Consider the following 15,087-nt stretch of genomic DNA (forward strand, 5'->3'; position numbering starts at 1 on the left):
CCTAGAGCTCAGGCTCCAGCCAAAGCCAAAACATCTATACTGAAATTAAACAGCTTCTTCGCCTGAGACCTGAGTCAGCTGGCACAGACCAACAGTGGGTTTTTAATTACAGTGTAGACATACTCAGAGCATCACAACTAAATACAAGGTGGAACAGACATATCTATATCTGACCTATCGGTCTCTGTCCTCAAAGGAAACCTGCACAACACTTTCAAAAGACAAGCCTGGAAGCTTAAATTCATAACTTTGCTAGACACTAAAAATCATGGACTGACTAGATACTGGATTTATGGCTTACTACAACAACCTGTAACCACTAACAATCCCCTACAGCTGACTTCTCTCCCTTTCTGCCCCCCCCCACTTGAAGAGTGTTAACGGGACACTTCACCTTGAATGGCTCCTTGAAATATGTATTAACTACTTATGCTAAACAATCTGTTCTACCTTGTATTTAGCTGTGACACTCTTGAGTACATTTCCCAGACCTGAAGAAGAGCTCTGTGTAAGTTCAAAAGCTTGTCTCTCTCACCAACAGAAGTTGGTCTAATAAAAGATATTACCTCATCCACTTTGTCTCTCTAATATTTGGGGGCCAACACAGCTACAACCACACTGCATACATTAACAGTTTTTACGCAGTCACTGTTAAGTGCCTGAAAATTAAGGAGATTAAATAGAACTGAGGGACAAGTTTATAACAATGCAAATCTGGAAGGGTTTGTCATTAAAAGTTTGTTACAGTGTTTTAGTAGAAGGTACTTTAAATATAAAAATGCACTTAAAAGCAGTTATTCTTTATCCCTCTTTTGTTGTTGTTGCTTTGTTTTACATCTCTGTTTTTGTTTTGTTTTTTAAATGGAGTTATACCTATCTCATAGAACTGGAAGGTACTCTGAAAGGTCATTGAGTCCAGCCCTCTGCCTTAACTAGCAGGATCAAGTACTGATTTTTTGTCCCAGATGCTTAACTGGCCCCCTCAAGGATTGAACTCACAATCCTGGGTTTAGTAGGCCAATGCTCAAACCACTCAGCTATCCTCCCCTGGTGCCCCTCCCTCCTCTAAAGATGGATTCAAAATTAATAAGATCAACTTATTCACAAAACTATTAGAATATACAACTACTTTACATTTTTGTACAGTAGTACATTTTATTCAAGCATCTCAAAAAACCAAAAGGAGAGATTTTCAAAGGCACAAATGTGAAATTGTTCCCAGTCACTGCTTAGCAGTCAGTAAATCATCTTTTTTTCTTCTGGCCATATTTTCACAAGTGGTCTCCAAATTTATCTCAGAAATTTCACCAATGCATTTTTTCAATCTGCAAAATTCCAACAATTCACTTAGTGTGTGCAAGTTCGAGTTTTGCATAGACAAATGACTGTGGGCAAAATACTACAGGCCAGAGCAAAGCAACTTTCAAAAATGTCTCTTCAATCCCAATTCTACTGAGCCTAAGTGGTTCAAAATGCAGAATGGAGACTAAATATTAATTACTGCAGGCCTGATCTAAAGCCCACTGAAGTAAAGGGAAACGTATTGATTTAAGGGGGCTTTGGATCCTGCCTTCAAGCTGTTCATATAATATTAAATTTACAGTCACTTTGTCAGGAAAAAACAAATAAGGTTTATAAAGCCATTTTATAATCTATGGATTTCTACACAGTTCTTGTAAAAAACAAAAATAGAGAGTTTATTTCCTCCTGATATAAAAAAGTAACATCAGAAAACATGCATAAGCAAATAATCTCAGAAAAGTACATCATGAACTTTTATCAGATGATCTTAGGGACAGCTTTAAAAACCAAATTGTCAAACCTCACTAGGCAGAAGTGGATTGAAAAGGTAGGGAAAGAAGAATAAAAAAGAAAACTGAGATATGGAAAAAGTGGGCAAGAGGCAAACTATGTAAATAGGTTATTTTTCTTTATCCATGAGTTATATTTAAAAATGTAGCCCGAAATGTTAATAAATTAAGGCCGTTTTTCCATGTAGGGATCCTGTTTGCCAAATCAAACCACTCACACTTATTTTTTCAGTTTGTCACCAGAATTCTTCACTAGAATTACAGCCCTATTATGTAGAGTGAAGCTATGCTGTTCCTAGATTACAAAATTACAGCAATATTCATAAATGTAATGCAATAAGATTTTCTTTTATTTGTAATTCGCACATATCGGGATACAGTAGTGTATGATATATTTAACTAGAATACCAAAAAATTACTATATTTCAGAACATAACTATTTATTTAGCAAAAGTATTTTTATTTAGTGATTATAGTTAGGTAATTGTATTCTATGTCTGGACAAAATTGAAGAATATTTTACAGATTACACACATTCTGCAAATTTGGGAAAGCATTTGACATTGGCAAGCATTGTAATACCAACACTAAGAGAGGGAAAGACATTTCAGGGATGGCACCAAGTTAACGGCATGTTTTAATAGTTCTCATCTCAGTCAATTAAAAAAATAATAATTTACAGGTGAAAGTTTTTGGCTGGTTACACTTTGGAGTATCTAACTGTTTTCAAAAACAAATTTACTATACTGGAGAAAAAAAATCTACATTACACAGACATGGTAGAGTCCTCTGATACACATAACAATTAGGATGATATAACTAATTCATAGCAGAGTTGATTAGTAAACACAAAATTACTGAATTGATGGTTTGTAAAAACCCATCCTGGAGTAACTACAAACGCAAAACTTTTGTTGACTGCAATATGAATTACTGCACCCCAAGTTTCAGTACAGTTTATTCTTGTGTCTTGTTACTTATAAACTGTATTTAAGGGCTTGGCTACACTGACGCTTTACAGCGCTGCAACTTTCTCGCTCAAGGGTGTGAAAAAACACCCCCCTGAGCGCAGCAAGTTACAGCGCTGCAAAGTGCCAGTGTAAACAGTGCCCCAGCACTGGGAGCACAGCTCCTAGCGCTGTAAACTAATGCCCACAGGGAGGTGGAGTACGTGCAGCGCTAGAAGAACTCTCTCCCAGCGCTGGCGCTGCGACCACACTCACATTTCAAAGCGCTCCCGCGGCAGCACTGTGCAGCTCTAAGTGTAGCCATAACCCTAGATCGCTTCCAATTAGTCTACATATTCAAATACATGTAAAATATGTTGGTATCTGATTCAAACTGACTCTAAATTCAGCACTACAGCTAATGAATAATCAGAAATTCTAGTAACAAAGTCCAAGAAACGACAAGCAACTAAGATTGGTTATGATGTAATGAAAAATCAACTACTGTGTGCATTTAGCACAGCAATGACCTTGAATCCTCTCTACCAAAATGCTGATAGCTACATGACAATTTTAACCATTACCCAAAGAGGAATGCTAATTCAATAAGTGATTTTCATTAAAAGATGTGAAAATTCACCCATAAATTTCTTTGGTGACTTTCTAAAAATCTTACAATGGAACCATAAAAAAATGAAGCTAGATTCTGATTTCATTTACACTAATATAAACCTAGAGTAACCGCACTGAAGACAATAGAATTACTCTGGATTTACATCAACATAACCAAAATTAAGGTCTGGCCCAATATGATTAAAATTAGTAGAGCGCATCATTTGCTGATACCCTTGCCCAGGAAAAGGCAAGAAGCCTCAGGCATGCTATTACTAGATTACACAATTTCACTGACAGGTTGAAGGGTTTAAAAGGTAGTTGAGAAGTGTGGAGAATTTCATTTTTCACAGGCAAAGGATCTTCTTCCTCAATTAAAAAGGACACCATTGTGTCGTTTCTTCAAAGTTAAAAAAGTTCTGTCCTTTGTTTCTAAGGAGCTTGACAATAACATTTTCTCCCTGTATTTCCCCCCAAAAACATTTTCTTTTTTAACTGTGGTTAGAATATAGCTGACAAGGGATTTTTGTTTAAGAATAAAGTACAGTACCTTATCATGCAAAAATATCCACAGAAACCAGCAACATTGATAATACCATCACAGGTGTGGTAACTGTTAATAGGTTTTGCTGAGGCAACTGACAAAAGACAAAGCATTGTTTTAGTGCATCCCATAGAAACAGTGTCCATGATTTTATTTACATTTCTCAGTGATAATAAGTCAAATATCATGTTGCTCACTCTGATTTTAGTAGAGTTTTGACTGAGTAAAGAGTAATGGACTTATTACAGAAGTAGAACAGTGGCTATATATTGAGATTAGGTCTTGTTTTTGCACTGAAATGGGGTTTCAACCTCTTTGTTTTGCATGAGGAATACAGTGTATATTTACAGCACAATCTATGGCTAAAGACATTTCCTCGAAAATATAACGTAATTTAGTTTATAAGTTAAAATTAATTTAAAATGAGCCCTTTAAGATAACTTTCTCAGTTGTCTCACCTTTTGCAGAATTCCGCTGCTTACTAATGAGTGATTCATTACTATTCATACTTTCCATATAGTTAAAACTCATTGCTAACTAGTGATTTATGCACATTTGTAGACATTAGGATGCAGTTAAAATTAATAATAGTTTATTTCCCTTATATTCACCATTTTCCCTTACTCAAAAAGGCCACCATTTCCCATAGCTTACATTGGTACTGAAGTGACCTAGTAAGCTTGAATCTACTTATATCCTCAGTAAAGATTTTGCTGAGGGAGAAGGGTAGTAAGCCCTTAATAAAGATGGTACCATATCCCATTCTTGTGGTAGACCTAAAGTCACTAGCTACTCTCAGGAAACATGGCCACGATTTCAATAAAACCTCCCTTCCTCCAAGTAAGGCTGCCCCTCATAAAGTTGTCTGTCATTTTCCATTGTCTTCCGTAGAATTTATACATATCTCTAAATCTTCTTACCCGCTGCTATTCAGCACAAGCAACCAATACATGAAAATTGACCAAAATATGGAACAACTAGGGTGGATAAAAATTGATGATTTAAAAAAAAAATTTTAAAAATTGGATTTTTTGATAAAATGATTTTAGATGAAAAAACCTATCTAAAAAGATAGTTTTAATAAAGATACATTGCAGCTCAAAGATATCTCATTATGGAATAGGAATTATAAATCCTAATTCTATAGTATAAGACAATATATTCATGTAATGTTTATGAAAAGTTTTGTAAATGAGCTCCAGTAGTTCATGGATTAGGGACCCAATCTTATGGGGTGCCAGGGGCTTCTGTATAGATTAATCTTTCTATCTACCCAATGGCACTCAGCGCTCAGTCTAGAAGATACCATCAGAGATGCTTAGTTTTGAAGTTCTCAAACTGCAGATTTGTGTCTCCAGAGATAACATGCTTGCTAACAGCAAAAATATTTTAAATAAATAAATAATATATAGAGGTGAGAAATAACAGACCTCAACCCTATTGTCACTCCGCAAATTTGTGTTCACAGAGTCAATCCCTTACCTCTCACTAAAAATGCAAAGTTTCAAAAAGTTCAATGAATAGAAGATTGTTGAGGGCAGAATAGATCTGGACAAGGAAAAGAAGTCTGGAGATAAATATGAGAAGGGAGGGACAGGCAATAGAAACAAAAGTGAAACTGTTTGAGCAGCATATTCCAGAAGTCTTGAGGTCTTTCTGAGTGTAGCATTCATTGATTTGAGATCTACCATACCATTCTCTCACTAGAATGGAAAACCTATAATGGCAGCAGGCCATAAAAGAGACCCAGTTTGGGAATATTTTAATGAAGTTCCTCTCCTTGTGGATAAGACAGGCATGCATGCATAATGCAAACAGTGCAACAAAGAAATGCAAGGCCTGGTTGCCCGAATGAAACACCATTATGAGAAGTGTTCCTTCTCATGAGGAAGCTGCGCTGAAGATGATGAAAGGAACATATAGGATCTTCAGGTTGGTAAGCTTTTTTATTTCACACTTCTTTCTTAAGGACTGCCTGTCTTCCTTCTGGATTATTCTTGAATTCTCATGTTTGAGCAAAATATATCCTTGTTATTCTATGGTACTATCATTTGAGATGTAGTTGTGATCAAAAATAAATAGCTGAAATTGGCAGATCTTCCTTTTACAATTTCACCTTTAAAGTAGTACTGAGTGTCAGTGAATGCAATGAGTAATACTAAATGAGCAGTATGGTAATAATAATTAAATATCTGCATTGACTTATTTTATTTAGGAGAATCCATCCTCAACATACAGGATTCTGAAGACTATCCACCTTCAAGATCACCATCATTTTCTATAATTTCAGATATCAGAGGGGTAGCCGCGTTAGTCTGGATCTGTAAAAGCAGCAAAGAATCCTGTGGCACCTTATAGACTAACAGACATTTTGGAGCATGAGCTTTCGTGGGTGAATACCCACTTCGTCAGATGCATGACATCTGATGAAATGGGTATTCACCCACGAAAGCTCATGCTCCAAAACGTCTGTTAGTCTATAAGGTGCCACAGGATTCTTTGCTGCTTTTATAATTTCAGAGTTACCTGCCAATGATAGTGTTTCAGTCACATCATGTATGTCACATAGCCACAGTATATTACCTGTAGCAAAAAGAAAAAAAAAATCTCCATCATCCAGAAACAACCATAGATAAGTTTCTGAGAAGAACCAGCAGATTACAAAAAGAAGTAACTGATGAAAAAATTTCCCAGTTTGTTTGCAACAAACTCTCCTTTCCGTATGATTGAGAACCCACACTTCATTAACATGGTTCAGTCATTAAGACCAGGAGACAGTCCACCCAACAGAACAGATATCACAGGCAAATTGCTGGATGAAGTGTATGAAAGAGAAATTGATCAGTGTGCAAAAGGTCTAGTGGGTGAAATTGTTAATCTGAGTCTTGATGGGTGGAGCAATGTCCACAATGATCCAGTTGTATGTGCTGCTGTGACAACAGGAGAAGGGAATGTCTTCATTACAGAAACAATTTAGATATCAGGAAATGAACACACAGCAGAATACTTACAAGTAGCAGCAATAAAAGCTATAACAAACTGAAAAAAAAATTAAATGTCTAGTACTCATCTTAGTCATAGACAATGCTGCAAATGTATCCAAGATGAGAAGAAATTATTTAGAAGAGAGTCCCAAGCTAATAATATTCGGTTGCAGTGGTCATTTGATGCACCTCCTAGCCAAAGACTTCAGTGTTCCAGAAATAAAGGCTAATGTTGAAATTGCAAAACACTTCCTAACAACCACTTTGCAGCAGCTGCTCTGAAAAAAGTGGGCGGAACCAAGCTAACTCTCCCACAAGACACGCGATGGAACTCAGTGGTGGACTGTTTTGAGCACTATATCAAGAACTGGCCTAATCTGATGACCATTTGTGAACAAAATCATGAAAAAATAGATGACACTGTCACAGTCAAAGTTCTCAACATTGGGCTTAAGTGAAAAGTTGAATACATGCCAAATACCCTGAAGCCTATTTCTGTAGCCATGAACAAAATGCAGGGGAATAGCTGTTTTATTGCTGACGCTGCTGACATCTGGAAGGAACTGAGTGAGATCTTAAAAAGAGAAATATGCAATGACAGAGTTAAATAACGAGCATTAAAAAAACGAATGGGACAAACACTACCATCAGCTCATTTTTTGGCAAATATTCTCAATAGTCAGTACCAGGGTCAAACTTAACTGCTGAAGAAGAGGAGTTGGCTATGCATGGACATCCAGCAATCATCCCTCCATAATGCCAACTATAATAAACTTCAGAGCTAAGGGTGAACCATTCAAAAAATATATGTTTGCTGATGATGTTTTAAAGAAAGTCACACCAGTGAGCTGGTGGAAGTCACTTAAGCACTTGGATTCAGAGATTCTTGAAGTGATAATCTCACTTAACACCGGTAGCTTCTTCTGCTGATGTAGAAACAATATTTCCTTCCTTTGGACTAATTCATTCCAACTTGAGAAATCATTTGGGACCTGAAAAAGCAGGAAAGCTTGTTTTTCTTTTCCAGATTATGAACAAACACGAGAATGAAGGTGAAGATGACTGAGTTAGCCTCAGAAGCCAATTTTTTAAGTTTCTTATGTTGACCTGGCTGACATAGTCAATTTAATTTTTGTTTTTTAAAAAATATATTTCATTTAACTATTTTAGTTAAAAACAATTTTAACAAAAAACAAACTTGATTTTAAAAAACTTGAATGTTTAACTAAATTCAAAAATTCATATGCTTGTTTTGTTAAAATATTATATGTTTGTGTTGAAGAAAAAAATTCAAAATACATAATGTTGTTTTAGTTAAATAAAACAATTTACATGTCTCTCTGGTGATGTTCTCCTCCTAATACAGCATGGCAAGAAAATCCTCCAAATATTTATGATTAGCCTGTTGAACTGGAGATAATTCACCTCCCAATAACTTAATAAATACGTGCTTCAATTACCTTTCGTAAATGAAATAATCAAACAATCATTCATTTTCTGATATAGCTGTAAAACTAATCTGAAAAGTTTTCAAAATAAATCACTTAAAAATGTATAGTGTACACCTTCTAAAAATGAAACCTACATCTATCTCTGAGTTGTGAAGAATATGTATTAAGGTTATAACAACCAACAAGAACACAAGTAATCCATAATTAAATCGAGTTTTCCTGACTAGTGATTTAAATCATGGATTTAAATCAATTTGATTTAAATCAAATACACCCTGAGAACAATTGGATTTTATTTTTTGTTGCACTGTAATTAACAAATTATAATGGCTTTTAACTAAAAAATGTATGTCGTTACATAGTCTCACTGTGTGAATCAAAGAAACTAGTTTTGTTTTGTTTTGTTTGTGTTATTTACAGGGAAAACTGGAGAAACAAAAAATTCTATCATGTGTAATCACTGGGACATATGTGGATTTTGGCAGGGTATGAACCTACCACATAAACTAAACTAAAGGAGTAATTTATCTATTGTGTGGAGCAAATACTAGAAGGGGCCATGACATGTACTTAGCCGGTTGCTTACACCAATTTTTGTTAAACTGCAATAGAATCTTGGGGATAAAGATTCCTACTTTCTGTTCCTGACTCCTGAAATGCAAGTGACTTAGAGTAGTAGTTATAGCTAGGATAGACAAGCTCATAGATCGCACAGTTTGAAATGCTGTGTGGCTAAAACTTAGTCTGCCAAATTAGACATGATTTTTATTCCCTATTTCAGCAGAAGTGACCATGTGCAACCTCTCAATCAACTTATTTCCTAAAGTTAGGTATGAAGCCTTGATCAATAATATGGGTGATGTAGAGTATGTAATGAGTAAACAAAAATGAGCGAAAGAGGTGTGATTTTAAGTCATGGTTTCCTGACTCCAAGCTCCTCTAAGCTAAAGGTTATTTTGATAGAGATCTCCGCCTCTCTCATGAATTCCAGCTCAGTCAGGAGGAGCAAGTCCAACACGGCCAGTGAACCAGGTGAAGTGGCTGGTGGCACACATAGAATATTCACTGTTTCCCACTCCAACTATACAGGTTGTGATCTTGAGACCAGACTCTGGGCTAAGAGAAGAGCTGAAGATTCCAGGGCCGTTTCCGGTACCAAGCCTGGGAAGCCAATCTTATTTTGAAGATGACCGTCACGATTTTTTTAATCAACTTTTACATTCATATATAACAACATTAATTCAGACCTAACCAAGCCCAGACTCCTTGGAGGTCATTCTTCACATCAAACTTTCTTTTCCTTCTAACTCTCTTGACACGAAACCTTCACTAAAGCATTGCTAGAAATTGTCCTTTCCTTAGAAAACCTTACTCACATTCTAATATTTTCATATTTTGACTAATGCAATTCCCTTTTCTCTGATCCTCCTAAATCCTAACTCTCTAAATTTCAAAGGTCTAGGATGCTGTGGCCAGATAATACTCTTGTTCCAGGCAATTAGACAAGACCACTTACAACTGTATTCACAACTTCCTAGCCAGCTCTGAATTCAATTCAAAATTTCCCCCTGGTTTTCAAATCTTTATATCAAGTTGTTCAATCTGACTTCCCAGTCTTACATACATCCACTCCACTCCTCCAGCATTAGTTTCCTGTCTTTCCTCAAATGTGACAGAATTGCTGCAAAAAAGTCAGTATTTCCCCTGTGTTGAGCCCACATTAGTCTGGATCTTTGAACCCTTCTCTCTGGTCATTTCCCTCTTCAGTAATGTTTTATTATGGACTATGTATTAAAGCCATTTTAATAGATGTATTATTTACTGAACTGGTTTACTGTCACTCTGTACAGTAGTATCAGAATTGTGATGAGCATAGTGTTTGTATGGCGGGGGGAAATACAGTATTTTTTATCCTACTTCACTTGATGAGCTACCCGTTAGCAATATTTAAAAATGAGTTATTACCAAAAGCACCTGAAATGTATATTTTTTCCATCAGTGTTACTTAAACAGCCATACTTTTGATTTTTGAATGTGTTTAAAAAAGAAAGCCTAACAAATTTAAACATGTATTTTGCCCACGGCAATATTTTATAGTTCAGTTATAATTATAATATCTTAAAAAAAATAAAAGGTTTACAATTGAATGTTGACTACAAAAACACAAAAGCAGGTGCCAATATTGTAACATATACATAGTAGTGAAAATTCCAGTTATTGCAGTTATTTTAATGTTCTAGAGAACAGAAGAACGAACAGCTAAAAATTTGTATAATGAAGAGTTAATCAACTATCAAAGCAAGCAGGATAATGCTCACAGAGATGTTTATTAAAAGTTATTTAAAACATGTAGTTCATCAAATTCAAATTATATAAACACAAGATGAATTCAAGATATATAATATGCACTTTCCCATTCTCACAAAATTTAGCAACAGTGAGTCAAATCAGAAAGTGCCCTACTATGAAGGCACAGACACAAAGGGCTGCTTTTTTCGCAGGGATGTCTAAGATGCGTGGCTACTTTCACACATCTCTATCTGGCCACACCCTCAGTTTTGGTGTGCACATAGAGTAGGCACTCAAACCAAAGTAAATGTTAAAGCAACCCTCTTATTCTTAAAAATCAGAGCATAAACTTGTATCTATGAAGAAAAAGTTATTATGACATTAAAACAGTATCAGACAATAACAATAACATCCTTAGTGGCTACTAACCAACACATTAGAAATAATCAGTGAAGCATATTAAAAAACACAAAAGCACATACTCCCAAGGGAATAGGCAACAAACTAATAGAATCATGTTAGAACATGAAAGAATCCTATTGTTTGGCAGCCAAGGATAACAAAAAATACCCAGCCTGGACAACTGAAATGTACTTACTTACTGCCTAGTACAGACTAGTGCTTAAAAAAACTTGGTGCACTGATTAACCAGAATGCCTTAACCTCAGGCTGAGACTAAACACTGGCTTCCTGCCTCATTATTGCAAACTCACATCCCAAGGTTTGACATTATAATATTCATGGAATGTATTCTGTGTTTAACTAAAATCACATGAGCCTGTAAAAAGGATATTCGGCCCTCCCCATCTAGTGTTCTAACTTCAGCTGCTAGGGATATTTGTGAATATCAGTCACAGATAAGCCATATGCCATGGTAGGCAATCTCATCATACCATCCACTCCATAAACTTATCAAGCATAGTCATGAAAAAACAATATGGTTTTTGCTCCCAGTACTCCCCTTGGAAGGTTGTTTCAGAACCTCATTCTTCTGATAATTAGAAACCTTTGTCTAATTTTAAGCCTTAACTTATTGATGGCCAGTTTATGTACATTTGTTCTTGTGCCAACATTGGCCCTTCACTTAAATAACTCCTCACTCTCCCTTATTTGTAGAAAGCAATCCGATCTCCTCCGTGTCTTTGTTTGGTTAGGCTAAACAAGCTGAGACTCCTCAAGTCTCCTCTTGTAAGGTAGCTTCTCCATTCCTCTCATCGTCCTAGTAGCCCTTCTCTGCACCTGTTCCAGTTTGAAATAATCTTTCCTAAACTTGAGAGACTAGAACTTCACACATATTTCAGATGAGTATTACCATTACCTGTGCCTTTTATCGTGGTAATAACACTTCCATATCTTAACTAGAAATACCTACCTGATGCATCCTATGCACTACCCTTTTTCATGGCTGCATCCCATTGGCAGCTCACATTCATCCTGTGATCGACCATACACCCAGGTCTTTCTTCTCCTCTGTCCCTTCCAAGTGATATATCCATAGTTTATAGTAATATTTGTGTTGTTCGTCCCTAAGTACATGACCTGTCATTTTGACTAGTAAACTTCATCCCTTTTCTATTACTCCAGTTTTCAGTGTCATCCAAATTATCTTGTATGATATTCTGGGCCTTCTCTGTATTAGCAATTACCTCTCAATTTTGTGTCATCTGCAGTTTTGATTAGCACACTCCCATTTTTTGTGCCAAGGTCATTAATGACACTGTTAAATAACACTGGCCCCAAGACCAATCCCTGAGGAACTCCATTAGTAACTTGCCTCCAGCCTGACAGTTCATGGTGCAGCATGAGCCATTGCAGTCTCTCTCTATATCAGTTCCATACCCACCTTTTGATTTTTGTGCTAATCTCCATCTTCTCCCACGTGGAGCTGCATCAACCGTCTTACTGAAATCCAGGCAGATTAGATCTATTGCATTTCCTTTGTCAAGAAAATTGGTTATCTTCTCAAAGAAAGAGATCAAGTTGGTCTAGCAAAATCTAGACTTTTGTAAAACCATACTGTATTTTACCCCAGTTACCATTTACATCTTTCAAAATTTATTCTAAGAGTTTGCAAACAACTGAGTTCAAACAAAAGAGCCTGCAGTTTCCCAGATCACTTTTCTACCCTTTCTTAAATATAGGTACTATATTTGCAATCCTTCAGCCACAGGGTATGACCCCTAAATTCACAGATTCATTAAAATATTCTTGCTATTCAGCCTGCAATTTAATGTGCCAGTTCCTTTAATATTTTTTGATGGAGATAATCCAGGACCCCCAGTTTGGTCCATTAAGCTGTCTGAGTTTGATTTCCACTTTCAATGTGGTACTTTTTATTTCCATATCCTTGTTCTCATTAGCTACATGCCACTGTCCCCAAGCTCCTCATTACTGTTATTAAAAACTGGGGCAAAGTAACATGTTGGGCCATGCCTAGATGTCTTTAATCTCCACCTCATCCTCAGGTGTTTAGCAGTCCCACTTCTTCTTCCCTTGTTTTCTTTTTATATATATGGCTAAACAACCTTTTACTATTTTAGTTTCCTTTGTAAGGTACAACTCTGCTTGGCTTTCACAGTTCTCACTTTTCCCCTACACTCTCTGACCCATCCCTTCCTTTTGAGCTCTCTTCTTTCTCTGGATAACCTGATTGAGATGCTTGCTAATCCAATTTGGTCTGCAACCCTTCCCTACAATTTTTTTCCCCTTGCTTGGGATGCAGGCTTCAGACAGTTTCTGCAATTTTGTAATTCCAGACCTCCTCCACATTCAGGTCCTTGAATTCCTCAGTTCAATCCCCTTCCCTAACTAATTCCGTTAATTTTTTTAAGTTTGCTCTTTTGGAATCAAGGACCTATTTTTGTTTATCCTTCCATTCAATTTAACTGAATTAATTTACTATCATTCAGTCTCAAACCAAGATTGTTGTCGACAACCAGTTCTTCCGTGAGGTCCTCATTGCTTACTAGTATTAAATCTAAAATGATATCACCTCTTGTTGGTTCAGTGACTATTTGGTTAAGAAATCTGTCAGGTATCACAACCAGAACTATCTGGTCCCTATCATTATTAGTAGTACTTGTCCTCCAATCTGTATCTGGGAACTTAAAGTCTCCCCTAATCGCACAATTCCCAGTAGTATTTATTTCACTAAAAATACTAAAGAGGTCTCTTATCAATATCCAAATCGGATCCTGGTGGGGGAAGGGGATGTCTGTAACAGACCACAAGCACTATCCCTGTGGAGCCTTCGTTGCCTTTCTTCTCCAAAGTGATTTTGACACAAACAGATCTCTGTTCGAAGTACTTCAAGCAGAAGTACTTCAAGCAGCAATCTTAAATCTGTCTCTCCCTGGACATAATAAGCTTTGAAGCTCTGAATGACTTTTCAGAGTACACTTCCCATATCGTGTTACTTCTGAGCAGGGTCTAGAGAAGTAGTAAGCATAGAATACCAAGCTTCAATAGTAAAGCCAAATACCAAACACATTCACATATGCCTTCAAAAACAGATACACACAACTGAACATTTTAAATCAAGAAATAAGGTATAACTATAATTGTAAATTTGTCTTGCTGTATTTATTAAATGTTTTAAATATGTGCAAGGAACATAGAACCAAAGACCACCATGTACAGTGGACTATAAAAAAGACGACAGCACACTTAATGATTGTGCAAATCCAAATACAAAGAAAGCCACATTCTTAAATTGTGGCTCTCAGATACCATACATTCACACAACTTCTGTTATAGTCAAAGGGGATTACATGCACATGCAAGAGTAGTACTGGACACAAGGTTCCTACAGCAATGTTATCCTGCCACTTTGCACATATGCAGTGCAACAATATAGGTCATGAACCACCATTCAGGACAGTAATTATTAGATATTGTGAACAGGGTGTTTATACTCTGTATCAGGCAAACAGGTTAAACCCCTTCATGGCACAGAAAAGTGGAAATTGGTCTTTAAAAAGACTTTCTGAGCTGCCAGACATGGAGAAAGCAGCTGGCAGCATGGCTGGTTAGGCTGTTGAGAGGTGGAATAGACTGCTAAGTCTCCTTGCCTCCTAAGTCAGGCAAGTCATACAAAGAAAATAGATTGGGTGGATAAGATAGCTTTCTGCCTAACCCAGAAGACTCCTGAATGAAGACCCAGCTAAGGGAAAGGAGAAAATGGGGAAATTATTTCCATCACTTAAATTAAGGATTTTACTGACACTCAAAAACTAATCACAGTAAGAACTGGATTAGTGGCTTGTGGCATTATGTGATTTGTGGCACTACATCTAGGTGGAAAGAAGCTACCCTGTGCTAGTTTTGTTTTATTTGGAGCTGTGGCTAAAGGATGCAGCCCCACGACTGTTTCATTTTCCTTTGGCTGAGCCTGGAATTTGATTTTAATTCATTTTTTTGTTAGGTACTTGACCTAAAGAGCCCACAGCC

At 36.6% G+C, this 15,087-nt stretch overlaps 1 protein-coding gene across 7 annotated transcripts in view; it reads right to left on the reverse strand.

Moving 5' to 3' along the window:
• The window catches only part of STK33 (serine/threonine kinase 33), a 91,759-nt gene that overhangs the window by 54,564 nt on the left and 22,108 nt on the right, over window positions 1-15,087 (reverse strand). For 4 of the 7 annotated variants that reach the window (XM_050954551.1, XM_050954550.1, XM_050954548.1 and 1 more), the window contains exon 2: window positions 3,921-4,008. The exons of 2 other annotated variants lie outside the window; for them this stretch is intronic. The gene's annotated coding sequence lies outside the window, so the exon portion shown is untranslated. Of the gene's footprint in view, window positions 1-3,920; window positions 4,009-12,481; window positions 12,541-15,087 lie in introns of those variants that run through there. One more of the 7 variants, XM_050954546.1, reaches the window with a different exon arrangement.

Source organism: Gopherus flavomarginatus, chromosome 5, assembly GCF_025201925.1.
Source record: "Gopherus flavomarginatus isolate rGopFla2 chromosome 5, rGopFla2.mat.asm, whole genome shotgun sequence".
NCBI lineage: Eukaryota > Metazoa > Chordata > Testudines > Testudinidae > Gopherus > Gopherus flavomarginatus.